At 39.2% G+C, this 26,563-nt stretch overlaps 1 protein-coding gene across 6 annotated transcripts in view; it reads left to right on the top strand.

Moving 5' to 3' along the window:
* The window catches only part of AKT3 (AKT serine/threonine kinase 3), a 368,454-nt gene that overhangs the window by 329,464 nt on the left and 12,427 nt on the right, over nt 1-26,563 (top strand). The gene's annotated exons all lie outside the window — the stretch shown is intronic.

Genomic DNA, 26,563 nt, shown 5'->3' on the forward strand with positions numbered 1-26,563 from the left:
TCTATCTGTGAATGTGGTTTTCATTCCAGAGGCTGCAGGATTGTAGTTCTTCTTGCTTCTGCCATCTGCCCTCTGGTGGATAAGGTTATCTAAGAGGCTTGTGCAAGTTTCCTGATGGGAGGGACTGGTGATGGGTAGAGCTGGGTGTTGCTCTGGTGGGCAGAGCTCAGTAAAACTTTAATCTGCTTGTCTGCTGATGAGTGGGGTTGAGCTCCCTCCCTGTTGTCTGTTTGGCCTGAGGCGACCCAGCACTGGAGCCTATAGGCTCTTTTTTGTGGCTACTGGCAGACTCTGGGAGGGCTTATGCCACAGAGTACTTCCCAGAACTTCTGCTGCCAGTGTCCTTGTCTCTTGGTGAGCCACAGCTGTCCCCCACCTCTGCAGGAGACCCTCCAACACTAGCAGGTAGGTCTGGTTCAGTCTCCTATGGGGTCACTGCTCTTCCCCTGGATCCTGATGCACACACTACTATGTGTGTGCCCTCCAAGAGTGGAGTCTCTGCTTCCTCCAGTCCTGTTGAAGTCCTACAGTCAAATCCTACTAGCCTTCAAATTCTGATCCTCTGGTAATTCCTCCTCCTGTTGCTGGACCCCAGGTTGGGAAGCCTGATGTGGGACTCAGAACCTTCACTCTAGTGGGTGGACTTCTGTGGTATAATTGTTCTCCAGTTTGCAAGAGGTTATGGGATTTGATTTTATTGTGATTGCGCCCTCCTACCATCTCATTGCAGCTTTTCTTTTGTCTTTGTATGTGGGGTATCTTTTCTGGTGAATTCCTGTGTCTTGCTGTTGATGACTGTTCAGCAGTTAGTTGTGATTTTGGTGCTCACAAGAGGGAGTGAGCACACATCCTTCTACTCCACCCTCTTGAACCAATCTCCTGATCTCTGAATTTCAAATGTACTTTAACAACCCTGCATTTGTACTCTCCCCCCGCCCTTGATTACTGTCTTTGATATCATTTTTTACATCTAATTGTTTTATATATTCTTTAACTGCTTATTGTGGATATAGACGGTTTTACTACTTTTGTCTTTTAACCTTCCCTCTAGCTTAGTACATGGATGATATCCTATCTTTACTCAATGTTTGCATTTACCATTGAGCTTTTTCATTTCATAATTTTCTTGTTTCTAGTTGTGGCCTTTTCTTTTATGCCTAGAGAAGTTCCTTTAACATTTGTTGTAAAGATGGTTTGGTGGAGTTGAACTCTTAGCTTTTAGTTGTGTCTAAAGCTTTTGGTCTCTTCATCAAATCTGAAAAGAGCCTTGCTGGGTAGAGTATTCTTGGTTGTAGGTTTTTCCATTTCATCACTTTAAATATATCATGCCACTCCATTCTGGACTGCAGAGCTTCTGCTGAAAAATCAGCTGATAGACTTCTGGGAGTTTGCTTATATGTTATTTGTTGCTTTTCCCTTGCTGCTTTTAAAATAGTTAAGTCCCCTACATACAAACCTTCAACTTGCAAACTTTCAAAGATGCAAACTTGTGTTCCATCAGTGTCAGGCGTGAATGAAATTACAGCCTGCCCTCCATCTCCTATTGCTGACAGTCCTTCAGCTCTACCATCTCCCACCTCCTCTACCTCCTGCAGTCAGTAACTCTTCTTGCCTGTTCACTCGATGCCAGCCCCTGTATGCCAGCTGTTGGTACTGCACTACTGTACTTTCCAAGGTACTGTACTGTAAGGTTAAAAATGTTTTCTTTATTTTTGTGTTTGTTTTTTATGTATTATTTGTGTGAAAAGTGTTGTAAATCTATTTCAGTACAGTACTATATAGCCAATTGTGTTAGTTGGGTACATAGGCTAACTTTGTTGGACTTACGAACAAATTGGACTTACAAACGTGCTCTTGGAATGGAACTCATTCGTATGTAGGGGACGTACTGTGTTCTCTGTCTTTAATTTTCGTCATTTTAATTGCAATCCGTTTCGGTGTGCTCCTCTTTGGGTTAATCCCGTATTGAACTCTGTGCTTCCCAGTCTTGGGTGACTGTTTCCTCCCAGGATAGGGACATTTTCAGCTATTATATCTTCATATATGTTTTCAGCCCCTTTCTCTCTGTTTTCTCCTTCTGGGACCCCTATGATGAGAATATTATTGTGCTTGATGTTATTCCAGAGTCTCTTAAACTGTCCTCATATCTTTTCATTCTTTTTTTCTTTTTTCTGTTCAGCATCAATGATTTCCACCACTATGTCTAACAGCTCACAGATCCATTCTCCTCTGTTTCATTGTTGATTCCTTCTAGTTTAATTTTCATTTCAGTTATTGTAGTCTTCATCTCTGTTCTTTATATTTTCTAACTCCTTTTTAAAAACTTCTACCTTCTTGCTCTGTACATTCATTCTTCTCTTGAGTTCTTTAATCACTTCTACGATCATTACCCTGAATTCTTTCTTGGGTAAATTGCCTGTTGTCACTTCACTTAGTTCTTCTGGGGTTTTATATTGTTCCTTCATCTGGAACATGTTTTTCTGCTGCCTCATCTTGTCTATTTTGCTGTTTTTATTTTTATGTATCTGGTAGGTTAGTTACATTTCCCAACCTTGGAGAAGTTGCCTTCTGTAGGAGGCAACTTATGCGTCCCAGCGTTGCACTCCCCTCTTGTCACCCAAAGTGTATGCTCTGGGTGTTCCCCCTGTGAAGGCTGCGTGGGTCCTTCTGTTGTGGCCATTATGTGGGTGACCTGGTAGGCTTAGTTGGCCCCAAGTCCAGCTGGCTGCCAGCCCCTGCCTTGTGTGGAGGCTGACAGCTGCTTATTAGTGGGGCCTAGTCATTAGACAGCTGACTGCAGAACCCCAGGGGGCCCCAGGGCTAGTTCTGGTTCACTGGTGGGTGGAGTCAAGGTCCAGAAGACTCCCCATGGCCTTTTTCCTCCCAGTGGTGGGTGAAGCCAGGTCCTGGGCTTAGTGCCAGACTACAGGCAGGCAGATCTGCGTCCTGGATTCTGGCTGCAGGGTCCTGGGATCCCAGAGCTGGTGTCAAATCACTGATGGGGACAGGGGGAGCTGGTTCCTGACACAGTTGAGTGTGGAGCCTAGGGTGTCCCTAAGCTTATGTTGGCCTGCTAGTGTCCAGGGCCAGGGCCCAGCTGCTCTAAGGGCAGGATCTGGCATGCTGCTGGCAGGCTGCATCCTCAGGCTGCAGGATTGTGGTTTTCTTGCATCTGGTGTGTGCCCTCTGGTGGGTGAGGTTGGTCTAGAGGCTTGTGTAGGTTTCCCAGAGGGCAAGGCCAGTGCCTACTCACTAGTGGGTGGACTACGGTCTTGGCCCTCTGGTAGGCAGTGTCTAGAGGCATGTCTAAAAGTGGCTGTGGGCTCAGGAAGTCTTTAGGCAGCTTGCCTGCTGATGGGTGGTGCTGTTTCCCTGCCCAGTTAGTTGTTTGTCCTGAAGTGTCACCTGAGGCTATTGGGTGGGGCCAGGTTGCTGCGCTAATGAGCCAGAGGGAGAATCCCACTATGGTGGCTGCCCGTGTCAGTGTCCATGCAGTAGAAAGCTCCCAAGTATGGCTGCTGCCTGTGTTTATGTCCCCAAGGTGAGCCATAGCCACTACCGGGTCTCTGGGAGACTCTCCAAGACTAGCAGGTAGATCTGGCCCAGTTTCCAAGCAAATTACTGCTTTTGCCCTGGGTGAGATTTTGTATGTGCCCTTTAAGAGTGAAGTCTCTATTTCTCCCAGTCCTTTGGGACTTCTGAAATTAAACCCCACTGTTCTTCAAAGCCAAATGCTCTGGTGACTCATCTTTCCATTGCAGCACCTCAAGGGTGGGGAGCCCAACGTGGGACTCAGAACTCTCATTCCTGCAGTTCTCCAGTTTGTGGGTTGCCCACTTGGGGAAATGGGACTTGTTTTAGTGCAAGTATGCCCCTCCTACTCGTCTCCTTATGGTTCTTTCTTTATGCCTTTAGTTGTAGATCTTTTCAGGTAGGTTCTGGTTGTTTTCATCAATGGTTGTTCTGCAAATAGTTGTGAATTTGGTGTGCTCATGAGAGGAGGTGAGCTCAGGGTCTTTCTACTCTGCTATCTTGGCCAATCTCCTCCTCCCTCACTTTAAAGCTACTGTGCTTATCCCAAACTCTGTCCCCTGGTTCTTCATGGCAGTAAGATTGTAGGTTTCTAATCCAGGTTTTAACCCTGAATGGTATAGACTAGGGTCCATTTTCAGGCTAAAAACCACAAAAATGGGAAGTTCATCGAGCACCATTCCTTCTTTGTAGTGTCTATGTCCCCTGTATATACCTGTTGCTTCCCAGAACCTTCATATTTTTTCCAGAGTTTCCAGCTTTTCATATTTTTTCAAGAGTTTATAATTATCCATAGGAGGTTTGATCCAATAGGAACTGCTTGGCCATTAACACAAGCAAAACTTAGTATTTGTTCTGAATTGTGCATTATTACATACCAAATATAAGTCTTTTCTTCTGGTGACACAGTAATGCTTTCTCTTCATGCAAGAAGTATCCCATAGGGCTTCCCTGGTGGCGCAGTGGTTGAGAGTCCGCCTGCCAATGCAGGGGACGCGGGTTCATGCCCCGGTCTGGGAAGATCCCACATGCCGCGGAGCGGCTGGGCCTGTGAGCCATGGCCGCTGAGCCTGCGCGTCCAGAGCCTGTGCTCCGCAACGCGAGAGGCCGCAACAGTGAGAGGCCCGCGTACCGCAAAAAAAAAAAGAAGTATGCCATTTGCATTTCTGTGTGATGAGCACTGCATGTCAGAGGTGGTAGGAGTATTTCAAAGGATACCTAACCTAGGTTTTAAGAATAAAGAAACAGTTATGGAGCCTGCACTTCAGGGTTGGATTAGAATTAATAGGAATTTTATTCACGTTATGATGCTTTTGGATAACTTTAGTATGAAAATTTCAGGCCTTGGTTTTCTCATTTGAAAATGAGGGGTTTGGATTAGGTCTATAATAATTCTTTCCAATGCAAATATTTTATAGTTCAATGAAAATGCATTAATAAGAGATACTCCAAACCTACTTCTTTGTTCTTCTTAAGCAATCCATGCAGACCTCGTTTTATTGCACTTCCCTTTATTGTGCTTCACAGATAATGCACGTTTTTGCAAATTGAAGGCTTGAGCCAATCCTGCCCCCAACAAGTCTATCAGCGCCATTTTTCCAACAACGTTTGCTCACTTCATGTATCTATCACATTTTGGTAATTCTGGAAATATTTCAAACTTTTTCATTATTATTATATTTGTTATGGTGATCTGTGGTCAGTCATCTTTGATATTACTATTGTAATATTTTGGGGGCACCATGAACCACACTTGTACAAGATGGGCAATAGATGTTGTATGTGTTCTGACTGCTCCACCGACTGGGCATTCCCCCATTTCTCTCCCTCCCCTAAGGCCTCCCTATTCCCTGAGACACAACATTATTGAAATTAGGCTGATTAATAACCCTACAGTTGCCTCCAAGTATTCAAGGAAAAGGAAGAATCACATGTCTCTCAGTTTAAATCAAAAGCTAGAAATGGGGGCTTCCCTGGTGGCGCAGTGGTTGAGAGTCCGCCTGCCGATGCAGGGGACACGGGTTCGTGCCCCGGTCCGGGAAGATCCCACATGCCGCGGAGCGGCTGGGCCCATGAGCCATGGCTGCTGAGCCTGCGCTCCGCAACGGGAGAGGCCACAACAGTGAGAAGCCCCCGTACCGCAAAAAAAAAAAAAAAAAAAGCTAGAAATGATTAAGCTTAGTGAAGAAGGCATGTTGAAAGCAGAGATAAGCCCAAAGCTAGGCCTCTTGCTCTAGTTAGCCAAATTGTGAATGCAAAAGAAAAGTTCTTTGAAGGAAATTAAAAGTGCTATGACAGTGAACACACAAATGATAAGAATGCAAAACAGTCTTATTGCTGGTGTAGAGAAAGTTTGAGTGGTCCAGATAGAAGATCAAAGCAGCTACAACATTGCCTTAGTCGAAAGCCTAATCTAGACTTATGCCCTAACACTCTTAAATTGTTTGAAGGCTGAGAGGTACGGAAGTTGCAGAAGAAAATCTTGAAACTAGGAGATGTTGGTTCATGAGGTTTAAGGAAAGAAGCTGTCTCCATAACATAAAAGTTCAAAGTGAAACAGCAAGTGCTTATGTAGAAGCTGCAACAAATTATCCAGCTAAGATAATTAATGTAGGTGGCTACACTAAACAACAGATTTTCAATGAAGTTGAAACAGCCTTCTTTTGGAAGATGCCCTCTAGGAGTTTCATAGCTAGGGAGGAGAAGTTAATGCCTGGCTTCAAAACTTCAAAGGACAGACTGACTCTTTTGTTAGGGGCTATTGCAGCTGGTGACTTTAAGTTGAAGCCAGTGTACATTTATTATTCCAAAACTCCTAAGGTGCTTAAGAATTATACTAAATCTACTCTGCCTGTGGTTTATAAATGGAACAACGAGGCCTGGATGACAGCACATCTGTTTACAACATGGTTTACTGAATATTCTAAGCCCACTGTTGATGCCTACTGCTCAGACGAAAGATTCCTTTCAGAATATTACTACTGCTCATTACAATGGACCTGGTCATCTAATGGAAATGTATGATGAGGTTAATGTTGTTTTCATGCCTGCTAAGACACATCCATTCTGAAACCCATGGATTAAGGAGTCATTTCAATTTTCAAGTCTTATTATTTAAGAAATTCATTTTGTAAGGCTCTAGCTGCTGTAGATAGTGACTCTTCTGATGGATCTGGGCAAAATAAATTGAAAGCCTTCTGGAAAAGATTCACCATTCTAGATGCCATTAAGAACATATCATGACTCATGGGAAGAAGTCAAAAGTTCAACATTAATAGGAGGTTGGAAGAAATTGATTCCAACCTTCATGGGTGACTTTGAGGGGTTCAAGACTTCAGTGGAAGAAGTAACTGCAGATGTGGTGGAAACAGCAAGAGAACTAGAATTAGAAGTGGAGCCTGAAGATATGACTGAATTGCTGTAACCTCATGATAAAACTTGAACACATGAGGAGTTGCTTCTTATGGATGAGGAAAGAAAGTGGTTTCTTCAGATGGAATCTACTCCTGGTGAAGATGCTGTGAAGATTGCTGAAATGAAAACACAGTGTTTAGAATATTGCATAAATTTAATTGATAAAGCAGCAGCAGGATTTGAGAGGATTGAGTTCAATCTTGAAAGAAGTCTACTGTGGGTAAAATGCTACCAAACAGCATTGCATGCTACAGAGAAATCATTTGTGAAAGGAAGAGTCAATCGATGTAGCAAACTTCATTGTTATTTTATTTTAAGAAGTGTCCATAGCCACCCCAGCCTTCAGCAAACAGCACCCTGATCAGTCAGCAGCCGTCAACATGGACGCAAGACTCCCCACCAGCAAAAAGATTAGGACTCACTGAAGGTTCAGATGATGGTTAGCATTTTTTAGCAAGTTATTTAGATATAATGTTATTGCACACATTATAGACTACAGTATAGTGTAAACATAACTAAATGCCCTGGGAAACCAAAAAGTTCTTGTGACTCACCTTATTGAGATATTAGCTTTATTGCAGTGGTCTGTTCCAGAGCCAGTTGTATCTCCGAGGTATGCCTGTGGAGTAATTCAGATCATTTCAAGTCCTGTTTAACTGAAAATTCCCCAGATTAGCTGGTAGTGCTGCTTGTTATTTCTTCTAATTTTACGATTCTGCTGTTCAGCTGCTAGGGTACATAAACAAGGGGAGGCTTGGATGTACAACTTAGGAAAGATAGGTGTGTGTTTAGAACCTCTTATGACCGCTTTTGTAGAAACTGCTCTCTGACTCTCTTCCTTCCCTCAAATTAAACTTTCACCTTTTCCTCCTTAGCTTTTAAAGCCCCTACCTTTCTTTCTTTACTTCTCACCAAAATCTTATCCCCCCAACCTAGGAGCTCTCTTATCACTGGATCTTTTCTAGGGAGTTGATCTGGTGTGATAATGAGAAGGTGGCTGTCATTGCAGGAACTTGGGCAAAGGAGCTAGGTTCTTGGTCATCCTCAGAGAAATATAATATGAATTTCTCTATGAAAATATTATGATTATTGGTTGGTAGCTTTATTATTAGCATTTCTTTTTTTCCTCTGTATTTTAGGTTTAATAGACTTTAATATTACTGCCTGGGAGCCTGCCCACACTGTGTAGGATTTTTTTGTTTGATTTTGTTTTCTGTCTATTGAAATAGGTCTCAGGTCTTCTCCAACCTTCTTGCAGGCTTTTGTAACAAAACTGATTTATAAATTGGAAATTGCCTATATATAATTTCTCCCCAGTTTACATACTCATTTAACTTTTGCCCATGTTTTTGAACATTCCTAATCGGAAATAGTGATGAATGGCTGCCACACTGCTGATGCTGGACAGTACCTATGAAATCTCCTGGACGAGGGATAAAGAGTACGTTGTTTCAGCAGGTTCTTAGTGAAAACTGAGGTTTATAATGCATGCGATTTGCCCATAATCACTATCATAGAAGCAAAGTCATTTTTACTACTGTTCCCTGACTTTCAATAAGGCCCTCTTCATTTCACTAATGAGAACTGTTTTACCTTTATTAGCAGCTCTTCTCCAAGTATAAATGAAATCTTCAAATATGCCTTGTATCTATGGATGTTTGTGAATAGTATCACCTATGGACAGACCTACAGTCATTGAAATGAATTCTTGTGAACTTTTTAAATGAGAAAATGTATCAAGGAAAAAAAAACATGAGTTCAGATTTCTGAGAATTACTTTTAAAGTAGTTCAAATCAAATACTGTTTGTTTAAAAGCCCTTCTAAGTTCCAAATGTATTAATTAAATGTTTAAGGTGTGTTATAGCTAAAATAGTCATTTCATTGGGATCAATTTATGATAAAATAGTTGTATGTTAGTGTATATCTTGGATCCCTTGGTGCATTTTTTATAGGATCAAGGTCAACATTATGGACATGAATTACTATTGTGTGATTTTGCAAAAATGAAATATAGTTTTTTGAGCTTCTGATCATCTGTCAGGAAAAGTTAATTGACATGGGAAAGGTTAGCAGAAAATATAATTAAATCTTGTGTGTCATAGACCTGTTAGTTTTGTTTGAAATAAATCCTCTTTCCATATTCCCATTTTTCCAATACGTGCGTATATTGGAATACACACACGCACACACACACACACACACACGCACAAACCATAAAACCAGTTTTTCAGAAGAACTAGAGATTAAATAAACCAGAATCCCTACCTAATCTTAGTTACTCTCTTGAGTTATTTTGAAGAGGTGGAATTATAGCATCAGATTAATGTCTGTGACAAATCTAAGCATTCAGTAGTTGGCAGTTTTTACTGTGTCTGTGTTGCCAGTACTTTTGATCCACGTATGTCATCACAGAATGGTGTATGAAATAACCACAGTATTTATTTAATTAAAGTGGCAATTAACATTACATAATCACTGTGTCACCTTTCTCTGAAAGTTTCAAGCCCTGCTATTTATTTTAGAGCACCTAAAGTGAAAACAGAAGAATATACAGACTTTGTGGTAGCAATTGATTTTGTTGCTAAGGAAGTTCAGGGAGACTGACCTTCAAACACCCATGCTGTCCTTCCAGCCATACCAGAAGTGGTGAATATGACTTATTCTAGCAAGTTTAGGTAATTTTTTTCTCTCTCTGTTCTTTCCCTTACACTGTAAAGAAACATAAAAATATTTACTTTTAGAAATTCTAGATAGCAAATAGCAGACTGATTTTGTAACAGTTAAAATTTGGTAGAGGGTCAGTGTGGGAAGTGTGGTAGAGGATCACTGCAGAAAGGAGTTACGGAGCTGCAACTCTGCTGCCACTGTAGGTACTTGAGGTTGTAAACCCAATTATACCTATACCTTTTCAGTACACTGAAAGCACTGTCTTGAACCCAGCACCTTGATCTTCCTGTTTTGATCATTGGGAACTACGTTTTCTGAAAACAAATTAGGTTTTAGAGAAAGAGCTGTGCCAAATTTAATGTGTCTTTGGGAAAATATGTTAAGTTTGCAGTTAATGACACTATGGCCATTCATTGAGTTAACATATAACGGTAGCTGAGATTTACAGTTGAGTGTTCCTGACTTTGTCCATACCTTACCATTACTAAATGAAAGCTTACATTGTGGCCATTGATGCAGGAGTGTTTTGAGAGATGTGTGCAGAGAGAAAAGAAGACGATATTAAGACGATATTGGTTTAAAGACAAAATAGAAAATTAATGTGTTAGCCCACTAGGGCTGCCATAACAAAATATCACAGACTGGGTGACTTAAACAACAGAAATTTTTATGTTCTCACAGTTCTGGAGGCTGGAATCTAAGATCAAGGTGTTGGCAGGGTTGGTTTCTTCTGAAGCCTCTTTCCTTGGCTTGCAGATGGCCGCCTTCTTGCTTTGTCCTCTGTGTGTGTATGCTCCTGGTGTCCTTTTGAGGGTCCAAATTTTCTCCATTTATGAGGACACAGTCAGGTAGGATTAAGGCTAACGCCCCATTTTAATGTAATCATCTCTTTAAAGGCCCTATCTTCAAATAGTCACTGGGAGAGGTTAGGACTTCAACATATGGATTTGGAGGGAAATACAGTTCAGCCCATAATAATTAAATATTTGAAATTTGTTCACTTATTGTTTAAATGTATATTCTAGTAATCTGTGATAAAATCCAAGCTCTGAGCATTTCTGAGCTTGATTGATTTCTGTGAGTATACCTCTGTTGAATACTGTACCATTTTCTTGCAGATCTCTCTCACATCTTTCCCCATATACGAAATTTTAGGGTTTTTACTTCCCTGTACATTTCACTGTATTGCCTTCTTCTTCTGTGTGTGAGGGGGACTTGGGCAGGAAATAATGTCCTCCAGCATAAATATCTTTAACTAATGTCTGGAGAAGCAATCAAAAGCAAAAACAGTTTTCATGCAGTCTTCACATTCTAAGTACTATAGTAGAAAGAGCTTGGGATCAGGAAACCTAGGTTTTTGCTGCTTCAGTTGCTATTTGTATCATCTTTAGCAAGTTATTTTACTAACTTTAGTTTTAATTTCCTCATCTCTAAAATGGTAGGCTGAATGTTCTCTGACATCCGATTGAATGATATATTCACTTATTCAGGAAGTATGGAGTACTACTATGTGGCAAGCACTATTTAAGGAATTAGAGATATAGCCTAAGTGTAAAACAATGTCCCAGATGAGACAAGTATAAAACAAATAGCAAGATGGTACATTTAATCCCAACCATATCAGTAATCACATTAAATGTAGATAAACTCTAAACACAATTAAAAGACAGAGATTGTCAGACTGGATAAAAAGCAAAAAACACCTCTATGTGGATTAGAGAAACCCACTTTAAATGTAAAATACAGATAGGTAAAATGGGAAATGATATTCCATGCTCATACCAATCAAGAGAAGACGAGAGTGCTTATATTAATATCTATGAAGTAGAGTTCAAAGCAGGTAATATTACTGGAGATCAGGAGGATTATTTCATTATAACAAAGGGATCAGTTCATCAAGAGGACATAACAATCTTAATCATTTGTGTACCTAATAACAAAACTTAAATACATAAAGCAAAGCTAATAGAACTGCAAGGAAAAATATATAAATCCAAAATTATAGATGGATATTTCAATACCTATCTTCAAATAATTAATAGAAGTAGAGAGAAAATCATTAAGATTACAAAACACTTTAGCAATACTATCAACCAAACTTAATCTAACTGACATTTATAGAAAACCACCCAATAACAGAAGACTTATTCTTTTCAAGGCCATACAGAACACTTACCATGATATACCATATTTGGGCAAAACAACTCTCCATAAATTTAAAAGGGTCCAAATAATTTAAAGCATGTTCTCTTTGAATGAAAGGGAATTAAATTAGAAATCAAAACAAAAGGATATGTGGAAAATTTCCAAGTATTTGGAAACTAAACACAATTTAAAATAATCCATGGGTCAGAGAAACCAGCAGGGAAACGAGAAAGTATCTTGAACCGAGTAAAAATGAAAGCAAAATGTTATCTGTGGGATACAACTAATACAATATTTCAAGGGAAATTTATAGTACCAACTGATTATATTTGAAAAGAAGAAAGGTCTAAGATCAGTTCTATCTTAAGAAACTAAAATAAGAGGAACAAATTAAACCCAGTGTAAGTAGAAGAAAGGAAATAATAAAGATTGGGACAGCAGTCAATGAAATAGAAAAATAATAGAGAAAATCAATGAAAGGAAAAGCTAGTATTTTTTAGAAGACTGATAAATTTCTAACAAAATTTAACAAAAAGGTGAGAAGAAAATTATTAATATTATGAATGAGAGGTGACTTTACTACAGATTTTATGGGTTTTAAGTGGTTTATAAGGAAATATTATGAAAACCTTTGTCAATGAATTCAACAATTTTGCTGAAATGGACAAATTCCTTGAAAGACACAAACTGCCAAAGCAAAAGAGATAATCATGAATAGCTTTGAATAGCTTTGTGTGTGTTAAAGAAATTATATTTGTAGTTAAAACCCTTCTCACAAAGAAGACTCCAGACCTATGTGGCTTCACCAATAAATTCCACTGAACGTTTAAGTAAGAAATAGTATCAGTGCTATACAAGTTCTTTTGCAAAATTGAATATTAGGGAATATTTCCTAATTCATTCTATGGGGCTAGCTTAATCTGCTACCCAAAGCAGGCAAAGATAGTACAAGAAAAATAAAACTATAAACAAATTTCCTTAATAGACATATATGTAGAAAAAACACTTAACATGATTTTAGCAAATTAAGTCCAAAAAAAGATTTTTTAAAAAAACAGCACATCTTTACCAAGTGGGGTTTATTCCAGGAATACAAGGTTGGTTTAATTTTCAATTGATCACTGTAATTTATCATATTAATAGACTGAGTAAATACACGTTTATCTCAATGGATGCAGGAAAAGAAGCATTCAAAACAAATCTTACATCCATTTGTGATTTAAGCCAAAAAGCAAGCAAACAAAAATACTCCCAGTAGACCTGGAATAGGAAACTTTTTTAACCTGATAAAGAACATCTATGGAAAACCTATTATATTAAATATCTTAATGAAGAAAGACTGAATGGTTTCACAAGGCAAAAATGTTCACTCTGTTCACCATTGTACTGGAGGTTCTAATAAGGTAAGGCAAGAAAAAGAATTTAAAATGCATATAGATTGGAAAGAAAGAAGTAAATCTGTCTTTATTCATGAACAACATGATTTATATATGTAAAAAATCAGATGGAATCTATAAAAAAGCTATGAAAGTTTAACCCATGGGTGTACTTGATACAAGATGAATATATAGAGTTCAGGATATAAAAAGAATTGTAATTTTATACAGCAGCAACAACCCAAAGTGGAAATGAATAAAAATATTATTTATGATAACAACAGAAATGTGAAATACTTAGCAATACTTTTCTTTTTTTAACAGCTTTACTGGAGTATAATTGCTTTACAATGTTGTGTTACTTTCTGCTTTATAACAAAGTGAATCAGCTATATGTATACATATATCCCCACATACCCTCCCTCTTGCGCCTCCCTCCCACTCTCCCTATTCCTCCCCTCTAGGTGGTCACAAAGCACCAAGCTGATCTCCCTGTGCTATGCAGCTGCTTCCCACTAGCTAGCTATTTTACATTTGGTAGTGTATATATGTCAGTGCTACTCTCTCACTTTATCTCAGCTTACCCTTCCCCCTCCCCATGTCCTCAAGTCCATTCTCTACGTCTGCATCTTTATTCCTATCCTACCCTTAGGTTCATCAGAACCATATTTTTTTTTAGATTCCATATGTATGTATTAGCATACAGTATTTCTTTTTCTCTTTCTGACTTACTTCACTCGGTATGACAGTCTCTAGGTCCATCCACCTCACTACAAATAACTCAATTTCATTGCTTTTTATGGCTGAGTAATAATCCATTGTATGTATGTGCCACATCTTCTTTATCCATTCATCTGTCCATGGACATTTAGGATGGTTCCATGTCCTAGCTATTGTAAATATTGCTGCAGTGAACATTGTGGTACGTGTCTCTTTTTGAATTATGATTTTCTCAGGGTATATGCCCAGTAGTGGGATTGCTGGGTCATATGGTAGTTCTATTTTTAGTTTTTTAAGGAAGCTCCATACTGTTCTCCATAGTGGCTGTATCGATATGCATTCCCACCAACAGTGCAAGAGGGTTCCCTTTTCTCCACACCCTCTCCAGCATTTATTGTTTGTAGATTTTTTGATGATGGCCATTCTGACTGCTGTTAGGTGATACCTCACTGTGATTTTGATTTGCATTTCTCTAATGATTAGTGATGTTGAGTATCTTTTCATGTGTTTGTGGGCAATCAGTATATCTTCTTTGGAGGAATGTCTACTTAGGTCTTCTGCCCATTTTTGGATTGGGTTGTTTGTTTTTTTGATATTGAGCTGCATGAGCTGCTTGTATATTATGGAGATTAATCCTTTGTCAGTTGCTTCATTTGCAAATATTTTCCCCCATTCTGAGGGTTGTCTTTTTGTCTTGTTTATGGTTTCCTTTGCTGTGCAAAAGCTTTGAAGTTTCATTAGGCCCCATTTGTTTATTTTTCTTTTTATTTCCATTTCTCTAGGAGGTGGGTCAAAAAGGATCTTGCTGTGATTTATGTCATAGGGTGTTCTTCCTATGTTTTCCTCTAAGAGTTTGATAGTTTCTGGCCTTACATTTAGGTCTTTAATCCATTTTGAGTTTATTTTTGTGTATGGTGTTAGGGAGTGTTCTAATTTCATTCATCTACATGTAGCTGTTCAGTTCTCCCAGCACCACTTATTGAAGAGGCTGTCTTTTCTCCATTGTGTATCCTTGGCTCCTTTGTCAAAGATAAGGGGACCATATGTGCATGGGTTTATCTCTGAGCTTTCTATACTGTTCCATTGATCTATATTTCTGTTTTTGTTCCAGCACCATACTGTCTTCTTTGCTGTAGTTTTGTAATAGAGACTGAAGTCCGGGAGCCTGACTCCTCCAGCTCCATTTTTCTTTCTCAAGAGTGCTTTGACTATTCGGGGTCTTTTGTGTTTCCATACAAATTGTAAAATTTTTTGTTGTACTTCTGTGAAAAATGCAATTGGTAGCTTGATAGGGATTGCATTGAATCTTTAGATTGCTTTGGGTAGTACAGTCATTTTCACAATGTTGATTCTTCCAGTCCAAAAACATGGTATATCTCTCCATCTGTTTGTATTTAATTTCTTTCATCAGTGTCTTACAGTTTTCTGCATACAGGTCATTTGTCTCCTTAGGTAGGTTTATTCCTAGGTATTTTATTCTTTTTGTTGCAATGGTAAATGGGAGTGTTTCCTTAATTTCTCTTTCAGATTTTTCGGCATTAGTGTATAGGAATACAAGAGATTTCTGTGCATTAATTTTGTATCCTGCTACTTTACAAAATTTATTGATTAGCTCTGGTAGTTTTCTGGTAGCATCTTTAGGATTCTCCATGTATAGTATTATGTCATCTGCAAACAGTGATAGTTTTGCTTCTTCTTTTCTCATTTGGATTCCTTTTATTTCCTTTTCTTCTCTGATTGCTGTGGCTAAAACTTCCAAAACTATGTTGAATAATAGTGGTGAGGGTAGGCAACCTTGTCTTGTTCCTAATCTTAGAGGAAATGGTTTCAGTTTTTCACCACAGAGAATGTTGTTGGCTGTGGGTTTGTCATATATGGCCTTTATTATGTTGAGGTAGGTTTCCTTTATGTCCACTTTCTGGAGGGTTTTTATCATAAATCAGTGTTGTATTTTGTCAAAAGCTTTTGGCATCTATTGAGATGATCATGTGTTTTTTATCCTTCAGTTAGTTAATGTGGTGTATCACATTGATTGATTTGCGTATATTGAAGAATCCTTGCATTCCTGGAATAAACCCCACTTGATCATGGTGTATGATCCTTTTAATGTACTTTTGGATTCTATTTGCCAGTATTTTGTTGAGGATCTTGGCATCTATGTTCATCAGTGATATTGGCCTGTAGTTTTTTTTTCTGTGTGTGTGGCATCTCTGTCTGGTTTTGGTATCAGGGTGATGGCCTCATAGAATGAGTTTGGGAGTGTTCATCCCTGTGCTGTATTTTGGAAGAGGTTGAGAAGGATAGGTGTTAGCTCTTCTCTAAATGTTTGATAGAATTCACCTGTGTAGCCATCTGGTCCTGGGCTTTTGTTTGTTGGAAGATTTTTAATCACAGTTTCAATTTCAGTGTTTGTGATTGGTCTGTTCATATTTTCTATTTCTTCCTGGTTCAGTACTCGAAGCTTGTACTTTTCTAAGAATTTTTCCATTTCTTCCAGGTTGTCGATATTACTGGCATATAGTTGTTTGTTGTAGTCTCTCATGATCCTTTGTATTTCTGCAGTGTCAGTTGTTACTTCTCCTTTTTCATTTCTAATTCTGTTGATTGAGTCTTCTCCCTGTTTTTCTTGATAAGTCTGGCTAATGTTTTATCAATTTTGTTTATCTTCTCAAGTTCTTTGAGAGTTGGTTCTCAGCTTTTAGTTTTATTAATCTTTGCTATCATTTCCTTCATTTCTTTTTCATTTATTTTTTAATCTAATCTTTATGATTTCTTTCCTTCTGCTAACTTTTTCTAATTGCTTTAGGTGTAAGGTTAGGTTGTTTATTTGAGATGTTTTTTGTTTCTTGAGGTAGGATTGTATTGCTATAAACTTCCCTCTTAGAACTGCTTTTGCTGCATCCCATAGGTTTGGATCATTGTGTTTTCGTTGTGATTTGTTTCTAGCTATTTTTTGATTTCCTCTTCAATTTCTTCAGTGATCTTTTGGTTATTTAGTAGTGTATTGTTTAGCCTCCATGTGTTTGTATTTTTAACAGTTTTTTTCCTGAATTCATATCTAGTCTCATAGCTTTGTGGTTGGAAAAGATACTTCATATGATTTCACTTTTCTTAAGTGTACCAATGCTTGATTTGTGGCCCATGATATGATCTATCCTGGAGAATATTCCATGAGCCCTTGAGAAGAAAGTATATTCTGTTGTTTTGGGATGGGATGTCCTATAAATATCAGTTAAGTCCGTCTGATCTAATGTGACTTTTAAAGCTTGTGTTTCCTTATTTTCATTTGGGATGATCTACCCATTGGTGAAAATGGGGTGCTAAAGTCCTCTACTATTATTGTGTTACTGTCAATTTCCCCTTTATGGCTGTTTGCATTTGCCTTATGTATTGAGGTGCTCCTATGTTGGGTACATAAATAATTACAACTGTTATATCTTCTTCTTGGATTAATCCCTTGATCATTATGTAGTGTCCTTCTTTGTCTCTTGTAATAGTCTTTTCTTTAAAGTCTATTTCATCTGATATGAGTATTGCTACTCCAGCTTCCTTTTGATTTCCATTTGCATGGAATATCTTTTTCCATCCCTCACTTTCAGTCTGTATGTGTCTCTACATCTGATGTGGGTCTCTTGTAGATAGCATATATATGGGTCTTGTTTTTGAATCCATTCAGCTAATATGTTTGTTTTGCTTGGCGCATTTAATCCATTTACATTTATGGTAATTATCAATATGTATGTTCCTACTATCATTTTCTTAATTGTTTTGGGTTTGTTATTGTAGGTCTTTTCCTTCTTTTGTGTTTCCTGCCTAGAGAAGTTACTTTAGCATTTGTTGTAAAGCTAGTTTGGTGGTGCTGAATTTTCTTAACTTTTGCTTGTCTGTAAAGGTTTTAATTTCTCTGTTGAATCTGAATGAGGTCCTTGCTGGGTAGAGTAATCCTGGTTGTAGATTTTTCCCTTTCGTCACTTTAAATATGTCTTGCCACTCCCTTCTGGCTTGCAGAGTTCCTGCTGAAAGGTGAACTGTTAACCTTATGGGGATTCCCTTGTATGTTATTTGTTGCTTTTCCCTTGCTGCTTTTAATATTTTTTCTTTGAATTTAATGTTTTTTATTTTTTATTTTTTTTTGTGGTACGCAGGCCTCTTACTGTTGTGGCCTCTCCCATTGCAGAGCACAGGCTCCGGGTGCACAGGCTCAGCAGCCATGGCTCACGGGCCTAGCCGCTCCGTGGCATGTGGGATCTTCCCGGACTGGGGCACGAATCCGCATCCCCTGCATTGGCAGGCGGACTCTCAACCACTGTGCCACCAGGGAAGCCCTGAATTTAATTTTTGATAGTTTGATTAATATGTGTCTTGGCATGTTTCTCCTTGGATTTATCCTGTATGGGACTCTCTGTGCTTCCTCGACTTGATTGACTATTTCCTTTCCCATGTTAGAGAAGTTTTCAGCTATCATCTCTTCAAATATTTTCTCAGGCACTTTCTTTATCTCTTCTTCTTCTGGAACCCCTGTAATTTGAATGTCGGTGATTTTAATATCATCCCAGAGACCTCTGAGACTGTCCTCAATTCTTTTCATTCTTTTTTCTTTACTCTGCTCTGTGGCAGTTATTTCCACTATTTTATCTTCCAGGTCACTTATCCTTCTTCTGCCTCAGTTATTTGGCTATTGATTCCTTCTAGAGTATTTTTAATTTCATTTATTTTGTCGATTCATCATTGTTTGTTTGCTCTTTAGTTCTTCTCGGTCCTTGTTAAACACTTCTTGTATTTTCTCCATTCTATTTCCAAGATTTTGGATCGTCGTCACTATTATTACTCTGAACCCTTTTTCAGATGGACTGCCTATTTCCTCTTCATTCATTTGGTCTGGTGTGTTTTTACCTTGCTCGTTCATCTGCTGCATATTTCTCTGTCTTATCATTTTACTTAGTGTGTTTGGGGTCTCCTTTTCACAGGCTGCAGGTTTGTAGTTCCCGTTATTTTTGGTGTCTGCCCCCAGTGGGTGAGGTTGGTTCAGTGACTTGTGTAGGCTTCCTGGTGGAGGGGACTGGTACCTGTGTTCTGGTGGGTGGGGCTGCATCTTGTCCTTCTGGTGGGCAGGGCTGCATCTGGTGGTGTGTTTTGGGTTGTCTGTGAACTTAGTATGACTTTAGGCAGCCTCTCTGCTAATGGGTGGGATTGTGTTCCTGTCTTCCTAGTTTTTTGGCATGGGGCCTCCTGCACTGGAGCTTGCTGGCCGTTGGTGGAGCTGGGTATTAGTGTTGAGACGAAGATCTCTGGGAGAGCTCTCGCCAATTGATATCACGTGGGGCTGGGAGGTTTCTGGTGGTCCAATGTCCTGGACTCAGCCCTCCCACGTCAGAGGCTCAGGTCTGACACCCGGCCGGAGGACCAAGACCCCGCCAGCCACATGGCTCAGAAGAAAAGGAAGAAAGAAAGAAAAGAAAAAAAAAAAAAAAAACAGACGGAACTCTAGGACATGTGGTAAGAGCAAACCTAAACAGACAAAATCACACAAAGAAGCATACATATACACTCTCACAAAAAGAGGAAAAGGGGATAAAAAATCAAAAAAATCAAAAATTTAAAAAAGGAACAGAGCAACCAAACCAATTAACAAATCCACCAATGATATTAAGCACTAAAAACTAAATTAAGATAAAAATAAAACCAGAAACCAATTAGATGCAGAAAGCAAACCCTAAGTCTACAGTTGTTCCCAAAGTCCACCACCTCAATTTGGGGAACATTCATTGTCTATTCAGGTATTCCACAGATGCAGGGTTTATCAAGTTGATTGTAGGGATTTAATCCAATCCTCCTGAGGCTGCACAGAGAAATTTCCCTTTCTCTTCTTTGTTCACACAACTCCTGGGGTTAAGCTTTGGTTTTGGCCCCGCCTCTGTGTGTAGGCTGCCCTCAGGAGTCTGTTCCCTGCCCAGACAGGAGAGGGTTAAATCAGCAGCTGATTAGGGCTCTCTTGCTCACTCAGGCCAGGGAGAGGGAGGGGTATGGTAGTCATAACTGGATTGTGGGGCCAGCCTGTGGCGGCAGAGGCTAGCGTGACATTGCAACTGCCTGAGGTGCACTGTGTGTTTTGCCGGGAAAGTTGTCCTTGGATCACAGGACCCTGGCAGTGGCGGGCTGCACAGGCTCCCAGGGGGGTGTAGGTAGTGACCTGTGGTTGCACACAGAATCCTTAGTGGCAGCGGCAGCAGCGTTAGCGGTTCATGCCCGCCTGTGGGGTCAGAGCTGATAGCCGTGGCTCCACCCTTCTCTGGAGCTCCTTTAGGCGGTGCTCTGAATGCCCTCTCCTCGCGCACCCTGAAACAATGGTCTCTTGCCTCTCCAGCAGATCCATACTTTTTCCCATACTCTCTTCCGGCTAGCTGTGGTGCACTAGCCGCCTTCCGGCTGTGTTCACGCAGCCAACCCCAGTCCTCTCCCTGGGATCTGACCTGTGAAGCCCGAGCCTTAGCTCTCAGCCCCAGCGGGTGAGCAGACAAGCGTCTCAGGTTGGTGAGTGCTGGTTGACACTGATCCTTTGTGCAGGAATCTCTCCACTTTGCCCTCTGCATGCCTGTTACTGCCCTCTCCTCCGTGGCTCTGAAGCTTCCCCCCCTGCCCACCCATTGTCTCCACCAGTGAAGGGGCTTCCTAGTGTGTGGAAACTTCCTCCTTCACAGCTCCCTCCCAGAGGTTCCCTATTCTTTTGTCTCTTTTTTTTCTTTTTTCTTTTGCCCTACCCAGGTATGTGGGGGTTTTCTTGCCTTTTGGGAAGTCTGAGGTCTTCTGCCAGCATTCAGTAGGTGTTCTGTAAGAGTTGTTCCACATGTAGATGTATTTTTGATGTATTTCTGGGGAAGAAGGTGATCTCCACGTCTTTACTCCTCTGCCATCTTGAAGATCTCTTCTAGGGATGCTTTTGACAAGATTTGAAAGACCTTTATACTGAAAACTAAAATAATTGTTGGGAGAAGTTAAAAACAGCCTAAAACAATGGAAAGATATACTGTGTTCATGATCTAGAAGACTCAATATTTTTAAGATGTTAGTTCTCTCAAAATTGATAGATAAATTCAGCACAACCCTAATCAAGACCCTAGGAGGTTATTCTGTAGAGATTATTAGGTTGATTCTAAAATTCATATGCTATATAGAGGACTTAAAAGAGCCAGAACAACTTGACAAAAAAATGAAGTTGGAGGGCCTACCTACCTGACGTCAAGACTTATTATTAACTCACAGTAATCAAATCAAGAGAGCTTGTTAATGAACAGATAACATCTTTATTCACCATAAAGTTGGCCAAAGAGATCAATACAACCCAATAGAAAATCTGGAAAGAGACTCACATATATATGGTTAATTGACTTTCAATAAAAGTATAAATGTAGTTCAACTTAGTGCTGAAACAATTGGACATCCATGTTAAAAAAATAATTTGCAGTATATATGAAATTAACTCCAAATGTATTATAGTTCTGAACATACAGGAGAAAAATCTTTGTGGTATTAGATTATGCAGAGATTTCTTAGACAAGGGCAAAGCATGATCCATAGAAAAAAAGTAATAAATCAGACTTTATCAAAATTAAGAATGTGTATTCTTCAAAAGTCACTGATAAGAGAACGAAGAGAGTAGCCACAAATCACAAATCTGACAAAGGACATGCATACAGAATGTATAAAGAACTCTGTAAACCTAATGAGAAGGGAAAAAAAAGGACAAATATTTGAGAAGACACTTCATCAAAGAAGAAATAAACTTGTGAAAAAGGTGATTGATTATTCATTAGAGAAATATAAATTAAAACATAGTGAAATACCACCACATATTAGAATATAGAATAAAACGTATTAGAATAAAACAATGTTGGCAAGACTGTGGAACAACTAGGACTCTTCTTCGCTGTTGATAGGAACATGCAGCAATGCAACTACTTTGGGAAAGACTTGGGCATAAAGATTCTTAGCAGCTTTATTTGTTTTAGCCCCAAACTAGAAGCAACCCAGAAGTCCATGGAGAGGTGAATGGATAAACAAATTGAGGTACATCTGTATGATGGAATATTACCCAACAGTAAAATGGATGAGCTATTGATAGAAGCAATGATGTGGATGAGTGTCAAAATAATCATGCTAAGTGAAAGAAACCAGACGAAGAATACATACTATTTGATTCCAAATACGTAAAAGTCGAGAAAATATAAACAAATCACTCATGGCAGAAAGGAGGTCAGCTATTGCCTGCAAGGGGATAGAAGAGAGGACAGGATTACATAGGGTTATGAGAAAATATCTACAAGTGATGGGTATGTTCATCATCTTGATTTCATGGGTATATACATATGTCAAAACATCAAATTGTATACTCTTTTTTTGTACACTCTTAAGATATGTGTGCAGTTTATTGTATGTCAATCATAAAACTGTTCTTTAAAGTACTTACCCTTGTGGAACTTGTATTTTACTGGGGAGGAGGTGTAATGACAATAAACCTGTATTTTGCATGTGTATATGTAGGTGTGTATGTATCAGATGTTGAAAAGTCTTTTAAAGAAAAATAAAGCAATGTGAGGATAGAAAGTAATGGGGAGGGCAGCTGTTTGAGAGAGGAGGTCAGGTAAATGTAGTATCATGACATTTTAACAGACTAGTTTAAGCGCCCTGTAATCTTTTGAAAACTGTTTAAAGATTTGTTTCAGTTTTTTTAAAGTTTCAGGTGACCATTCTGTCTCTCATCTAAAAAGATAACAGCTTTCCCCTAACTTGAAGGCAGATTTAAGATTTACATTTCTGCCATCAGAAGGAACCATATGGGAAGGGTGGGCAGAGGTAAGCAAAACCTACTCCACATGCCCAATAGAAGCCCATTTCTGCTCGGAGAATTTCTTCTAGTTAATTCTTTTTTATTGAAAGGATGAGACCTATTTTTTGAACATTTGTAGAATGGTGAATCAGAAAGAAAGTCACAACCAGAATCCCAGTCTCCTACTTGCCTGCCAGAGAGGCAGTTATCCCTCAGTTTTCTAAAAGGAAAACCAAAAATTCTCCAGTCACTGTCATCGTTGGTGTTGTGTGCATGTGTATGATGCCGGTGAGGGACTTTAAAAATCATTGCTCTTGTGGAACTTTTATTTTATTGAGAGGAGGTGTAATGGTGATGCATGTGTATATGTGTCAGATGTTGAAAAGTGTTGAAGAAAAACAAAGCAGTGTGAGAATGAGCTTTTGAATGAATGGAAGAGGGAAGATTTCCATCAGTGGAGTGAACTGCTTGCTTGTTTCCAGTCATCCTAACAGAGCAGCTAGAAACGTGTTCTGGTACCTTAGCAGCCATTACAGCTCATCAGTGGAACCTGAATTTGTTTCAGTTCCCAAAAAAGTGATTGCTAATGATACAGACTTTAGAATATCTGTGTACTGGGGGCATAGAGAAAGAATGTTAAAAAGAAAAGAAATTTAAAATGCTTTGTAACATGTGCTGCAAACTGAAATGTGGTGCTTTATTTCGAAAAACTGCTTTTAATTCTGCTCATCCCTTGGTTTTCCAAAACATAGTCTGAAAATCCTAAAGATGCCACCAGAAAACTAGTAGAGTTAATCAATGAATTTGGTAAAGTAGCAGGATACAAAATTAATGCACAGAAATCTCTTGTATTCCTATAACTAACAACGAAATGTCTGAAAAAGAAACTAAGGAAACACTGCCATTTACCATTGCAACAAAAAGAATAAAATACCTAAGAATAAACCTACCTAAGGAGACAAATGACCTGTATGCAGAATACTATATGACACTGATGAAAGAAATTAAAGATGGTACAAACAGATGGAGAGATATACCATGTTTTTGGATTGGAAGAATCAACATTGTGAAAATGACTGTACTACCCAAAGCAATCTAAAGATTCAATGCAATCCCTATCAAATACCAATAGCATTTTTCACAGAACTAGAACAAATAATTTTAAAATTTGTATGGAAACAAAGGCCCCGAATAGCCAAAGCAATCTTCAGAAAGAAAAACAGAGCTGGAAGAATCAGGCTCTCTGACTTCAGACTATACTACAAAGCTACAATAATCAAGACAGTATGGTACTGGCACAAAACCAGAAATATAGATCAATGGGACAGGATAGAAAGCCCAAGATAAACCCACGCACATATGGTCACCTTATCTTTGACAAAGGAAGCAAGAATATATAATGGAGAAAAGACAGTTTCTTCAATAAGTGGTGCTGGGAAAACTGAACAGCTACATGTAAACGAATGAAATTAGAACACTCCCTAACACCATACACAAAAATAAACTCAAAATGGATTAGACACCCAATAGTAAGCCTGGACACTATAAAACTCTTAGAGGAAAACATAGGAAGAACACTCTTTGACATAAATCACAGCAAGATCTTTTTTGATCCACCTCCTAGAGTAATGAAAATAAAAACAAAAATAAACAAATGGGACCTAATGAAACCGTAAACAAGATGAAAAGACAACCCTCAGAATGGGAGAAAATATTTGCAAATGAAGCAACTGACAAAGGATTAATCTCCAAAATACACAAGCAGCTCATGCAGCTCAATATCAAAAAAACAAACAACCCGATCCAAAAATGGGCAGAAGACCTAAGTAGACATTCCTCCAAAGAAGATATACAGATTGCCCACAAACACATGAAAACATGCTCAACATCACTAATCATTAGAGAAATGCAAATCAAAACCACAGTGAGGTATCACCTCACACCAGTCAGACTGGCCATCATCAAAAAATCTACCAACAATAAGTGCTGGAGAGGGTGTGGAGAAAAGGGAACCCTCTTGCACTGTTGGTGGGAATGTAAATTGATACAGCCACTATGGAGGTTCCTTAAAAAACTAAAAATAGAACTACCATATGACCCAGCAATCCCACTATTGGTCATATACCCTGAGAAAACCATAATTCAAAAAGAGTCATGTACCACAATGTTCATTGCAGCTCTGTTTACAATAGCCAGGACATGGAAGCAACCTGAATGTCCTTCGACAGATAAATGGATAAAGAAGATGTGGCACATATATACAGTGGAATATTAGTCAGTCATAAAAAGGAACAAAATTGAATTATCTGTAGTGAGGTGGGTGGACCTAAAGTCTATCATACAGAGTGAGGTAAGTCAGAAAGTGAAAAACAAATACCGTATGCTAATGCATATATGTGGAATCTAAAAAAACGGTACTGATGAACCTAGTGGCAGGGCAGGAATAAAGACACAGACGCAGAGAACTTACTTGAGAACACAAAGGGGGGGAATGGGAAGCTGGATGAAGTGAGAGGGTAGCATTGACGTATATACACTACCAAATGTAAAATGGATGGCTAGTGGGAAGCTGCTGCATAGCACAGGGAGATCAGCTCAGTGCTTTGTGATGAGGGTGGGAGGGAGGCTCAAAAGGGAAGGGATATGGGGATATATGTATACATATAGCTGATTCACTTTGTTGTACAGCAGAAACTAACACAACATTGTAAAGCAATTATACTCGAATAAAGATGTAAAAAAAATAAATAAAATAGCATGAATTAAAAAAACACATTGGAGAATACTTTAAAGATTTTTGTCTTATTTAACATAAATCTGGTGGCAGTAACAGTGGAAAATGCATTGAATGATGCCAGTTGTGTATTTGTTTCTGTAAAATTTTTATAAAATATACTAATTTCTGTCACTCTGTTTTCCATTTTTCTATCTGAATGGTATTCACCAGAGCACATACTCTGACTCCACGCCCTGAGCCTGGGCTTCCTATGTTAAAAAGAAACCTGTAGGCTCTGACCTGTGAGGTTGGAGCCCTGAGAATCAGGAGCTCCCTCCTGGTTCCAGTCCCTCCCAGCCAGTCCCTTCCCAGGTAGCGGAAGTGGAGGCTCACATGGCTCAGGCTTCTGTCATCTCCAGCATCCCAAGACTTTCCCACATCCCATACCTGCTGCTGGTCAGAGGCGAATGAGTCCAGTTCTCTCAACCCTGGAGCAGTTACTCTTAATCTTTGGGGTCATGGTTCCTTTTGAGGAATGGGATAAAATCTATGGACAAAACGTTTGCACGTCACTTCAGGGGCTGCCAAGAACCCCTGTTCCAGAGGGTTTCAAGTAAGCAGAGTTATATTTCTTTGCCGCCAAGTATAGAGGCAGCACTCAATCTGTGATCTATGTAACAACTGTGTAGGTAACAGCTATGTTATCAAATTGCACTTTTAATAATAACCTGCTCAGCTAGGCACCAGGAAGAGCTAGAGAAAGCCAGCAAGGTTGTGCTTTTCCCACCCTAGGAAGAGCCTACATTTTGTTTCAGCCCAAATCCATCGGTTTTGTATGTATTTTACTAGGAAAAAATATTAGGACAGACTTTTCAGTATCCTCTTCCCACCCTATTTTTTATTTTCTGCTTTTTTTTTAACATCTTTATTAGAGTATAATTGCTTTACAATGGTGTGTTAGTTTCTGCTTTATAACAAAGTGAATCAGCTATAATATACGTACATTCCCATATCCCCTACCTCTTGCGTCTCCCTCCCACCCTCCGGATCTCACCCCTCTAAGTGGACACAAAGCACTGAGCTGATCTCCCCATGCTATGTGGCTGCTTCCCATTACATTTGGTAGTGTATATATGTCAATGCCATTCTCTCACTTCATCCCAGCTACA

The sequence above is a fragment of the Neophocaena asiaeorientalis genome, unplaced genomic scaffold (genome assembly GCF_003031525.2).
Source record: "Neophocaena asiaeorientalis asiaeorientalis breed wild unplaced genomic scaffold, Neophocaena_asiaeorientalis_V1.1 scaffold524, whole genome shotgun sequence".
Lineage (NCBI taxonomy): Eukaryota > Metazoa > Chordata > Mammalia > Artiodactyla > Phocoenidae > Neophocaena > Neophocaena asiaeorientalis.